A 4,472-nucleotide genomic window follows, 5' to 3' on the forward strand; every position below is an offset into this window, starting at 1 on the left:
AATCCGAAGAAACAATGGAGTGTTTGGGCACCTCGAGTTCTACGGAGAGCTAAGGCACATTGATTTACATTTCTGGGTCAGCGTAATTTCACTTTCACTTAACCCTTGTACTGACCCTTGTTTTTCAGCACTTTGGCTCTTTCCGCCATCCGTTCGAGAGCATTCAGTTTCCTCAACCCACAGATAGTAAGTGTCCCCTGGCAACCAAAAGCTTGCAAACTGCCCCCAACTCCCCTCTTCAGTGTTGCCAGCATCACTATGGTCTTTTCTGTGAGGAATTGGCTAGTATTTTAGATGCCTCTGAATGCAAATTTTATTCACATTTAAGAAGGTAGGGGTTTTTTGGTGTTAATGGAAGATGAAGTAAACATTAGAAATTGCATTATTCAGTTGTGTATGTAGCTGCCCAAGTTTTGCACCTCTTTGTGGTTGTAAATCCTTGATGTAATGGATGCCATCTCTCTTGGTATGAGTCATGCTGGGTATGAGTCATTCTGTGAAGACCCACAGTGTGTCAGAAAGAGGGACATGATGTATATTTAGGACTTTAAAATAAGGCTATTCTGCGGTCTTATTCATAGTGTAATTTCTGGTAAGAGGGAGTAAAGACACCAACAAGATTTAATTACTTGCACTGTGGCAGGAACACATCATTAGTTGTCCTTCTGTAGTGAGGTCCACTTGGCTAGAACACCCTGTGTAAGGTAAAGATGCTCGGAGATGCAACATGTTGTACGAAGTGGGAAATGAAATATTAATGAAATGTTTGCCTCTCAAAGCTTTAACTCAGTTGATAAGAATAATTTTTTTTATTGATTGTAGAAGTAAATCATAATTGTATGATATATGAATTATATCTCAATTGTTTTTAGAGAATAGTAGCAAGAGGATTATAGAAGAGACAGGTAAACAATAAGAAACAAATAAAAACCAACAATAATTCCAGTTTCCAGAGATAACCCGGAGAAGGAAATGGCAACCCACTCCAGTGTTCTTGCCTGGAGAATCCCAGGGACGGGGGAGCCTGATGGGCTGCCATCTATGGGGTCGCACAGAGTCGGACACGACTGAAGCAACTTAGCAGCAGCAGCAGCGTGATTTGTTTTCCATTATCTTGGGTACATGAATACAAAACTGAAACAGTGTAAAAAGTAGTGTTGAAATCTTCTCATGCATTGTGAACATGACATATCCTTCTCTCTCTACATAATGTTATATCATATGGTTGTTTTATAAAAATTGAACAAATTCTTTATTGTTGGACATCTAGGCTGCCTCCAAGTTCTGGACAATGTATGTAGCTCTGTAATGACTATACTTGAAATTATATCAACATCTATGATGATACCTTAGATTAATTTCTAGATATCTAGTTGCTCTAAGAATATGTACTCTTTTAAAGGCTTTAAAACCTATACATATACATATATTCCTTCAGAAATGTTGGCTCAATTTATACTAGCAGTGTATATACACTGTTGTACATATTTTTATATAATTTCCCATCATTAGATATTATTTAAAGATTTTTGCCAATTTGACAAGTGAAAAATAGTATCTCATATTTCTTATTATTTCAACTCCTTTGATTTAACTTCTTAATGAAGTTAAACATTCTTTCAAATAATCATTGTTCATTTAAAAATTACTTATAATTTTTTTGATCATTTATGTTATATGTTGTTTATCTTTTGGTTAATTTGTAAGATTTTTCAAACAATCTGATAAGACTCTACTGAAATGAAAGTGAGGCAGATTTTTCCTTAGAGGAGGAGCAGTGTAGCTGAGATTGGTTACAGAGACAAAGCCTGCTTCTGTCTGCTTTCCCCCAGTGTGTAGATGTATTTGTTGACTGAGTGTATACCTCAGTTGTTTTCTGGCAAATATTCCCAAGTTGAGAGCCAGAAAGTATCATCTTTACAAATAACTGTGGTTTCATTTTGAGATAAATAATTACTTCTAGCAAAATAAAGAAAAATTATAAACAGTTTTGAACATTAGCCAATCTTATATTTATATCATCCATTTCCAAAGAATTTTAATTCAAAATATTTTTAAAGGTCAATTTATATTTTCTTTTAATTCAGCTGCTTCATGGGTGGGGTAGCTTTTTCCTCTATTTTCCTCAAAAGTTCAGTTCAGTCGCTAAGTCGTGGCTGACTCTTTGTGACCCCTTGGACTGCATGGACATACTGTTCCTCTATTTTAGGAGTAATCTAAGTGGAGTCAGAACTTAAAGACAGACAAAAGGAACTGCCAAGAATTTGATGTTTGATGATACTGTGTTCCTTTCTCTTTCTCCATTATTCTCAGTTCCGTTCAGTTGCTCAGTTGTGTCTGGCTCTTTGTAACCCCATGGACTGCAGCATACCAGGCTTTCCTGTCCATCACCAACTTCTGGAGCTTACTCAAACTCGTGTCCATTGAGTCGGTGATGCCATCCACCCATCTCATTCTCTGTCATCCCCTTTTCCTCCTGCCTTCAATCTTTCCCAGCCTCAAAGGGTCTTTTTCAATGAGTCAGTTCTTCACATCAGGTGGCCAAAGTATTGGAGTTTCAGCTTCAGCATCAGTCCTTCCAATGAATATTCAGGACTGATTTCCTTTAGGATAGACTGGTTGGATCTCCTTGCAGTCCAAGGGACTCTCAAGAGTCTTCTCCAACACCACAGTTCAAAAGCATCAATTCTTCGGCAATCAGCTTTCTTTATAGCACAACTCACATACATACATGACTATTGGAAAAACCATAGCCTTGACTAGATGGACCTTTGTTGGCCAAGTAATGTCTCTGCTTTTTAGTGTGCTGTCTAGGTTGGTCATAACTTTTCTTCCAAGGAGCAAGTGTCTTTTAATTTCATGGCTGCAGTCACCATCCACAGTGATTTTGGAGAACAAAAAAATAAAGTCAATCACTTTTTCTGTTGTTTCCCCATCTATTTCCCATGAAGTGATGCCATGATCTTTGTTTTCTGAATGTTGAGTTTTAAGCCAACTTTTTCACTCTCCTCTTTCACTTTCATCAAGAGGCTCTTTAGTTCTTCTTCACTTTCTGCCATAAGGCTGATGTCATCTGCATGTCTGAAGTTATTGATATTTCTTCTAGCAATCTTGATTCCAGCTTGTGCTCCATCCAGCCCAGCATTTCTCATGATGTATTCTGCATATAAGTTAAACAAGCAGGGTGAAAATATACAGCCTTGACGTATTCCTTTCCCTATTTGGAAACAGTCTGTTGTTCCATGTCCAGTTCTAACTGTTGCTTCCTGACCTGCATACAGATTTCTCAGGAGGCATACAGATTTCTCACTTGTCAGGTGGTCTGGTATTCCCATTCCTTGAAGAATTTTCCAGTTTGTTGTAATCCACAGTCAAAGGCTTTGGTGTAGTCAATGAAGCAGAAGTAGATGTTTTTCTAGAACTCTCTTGCTTTCTCAATGATCCAACAGATGTTGGTGATTTGATCTCTGATTCCTCTGCCTTTTCTAAATCCAGCTTGAACATCTGGAATTTCATGGTTCATGTACTGTTGAAGCCTGGCTTGGAGAATTTTGAGCATTACTTTGCTAGCATGTGAGATGAGTGCAATTGTGCAGTAGTTTGAGCATTCTTTGCATTGCCTTTCTTTGGGATTGGAATGAATACTGACCTTTTCCAGTCCCGTGGCCACTGCTGAGTTTCCCAGATTTGCTGGCATAATGAGTGCAACACTTTCACAGCATCATCTTTTAGGATTTGAAATAGCTCAACTGAAATTCCATCACCTCCTCTAGCTTTGTTCGTAGTGATGCTTCCTAAGGCCCACTTGACTTCCCTTCCAGGATGTCTAGCTCTAGTGAGTGATCACACACCATCATGGTTACCTGGGTCATGAAGATCTTTTTTGGATAGTTCTTCTGTGTATTCTTGCCACCTCTTCTTAGTATCTTCTGCTTCTGTTAGGTCCACATCATTTCTGTCCTTTATCAAGCCCATCTTTGCATGAAATGTTCCCGTGGTATCTCTAATTTTCTTGAAGAGATCTCTAGTCTTTCCCATTGTGTTGTTTTCCTCTATTTCTTTGCACTGATCACTGAGGAAGGCTTTCTTATCTCTCCTTGCTATTCGTTGGAACTCTGCATTCAAATGGGTATATCTTTCCTTTTCTCCTTTGCCTTTTCATCTCTTATTTTCTCAGCTGTTTGTAAGGCCTCCTCAGACAACTGTTTTGCCTTTTTACATTTCTTTTTCTTGGGGATGGTCTTGATCACTGCCTCCTATACAATGTCACGACTCTCTGTCTATAGTTCTTCAGGCACTCTGTCTATCAGATCTAATCCCTTGAATCTGTCACTTCCACTGTATGATTGTAAGGGATTTGTTTTAGGTCATATGTGAATAGTCTAGTGGTTTTCTCTACTTTCTTTAAGTCTGAATTTGACAATAAAGAGTTCATGATCTGAGCTATAGTCAGCTCACGGTCTTGTTTTTGC

This window comes from Oryx dammah, unplaced genomic scaffold, assembly GCF_014754425.2.
Source record: "Oryx dammah isolate SB20612 unplaced genomic scaffold, SCBI_Odam_1.1 HiC_scaffold_16, whole genome shotgun sequence".
In the NCBI taxonomy this organism is placed as follows: domain Eukaryota; kingdom Metazoa; phylum Chordata; class Mammalia; order Artiodactyla; family Bovidae; genus Oryx; species Oryx dammah.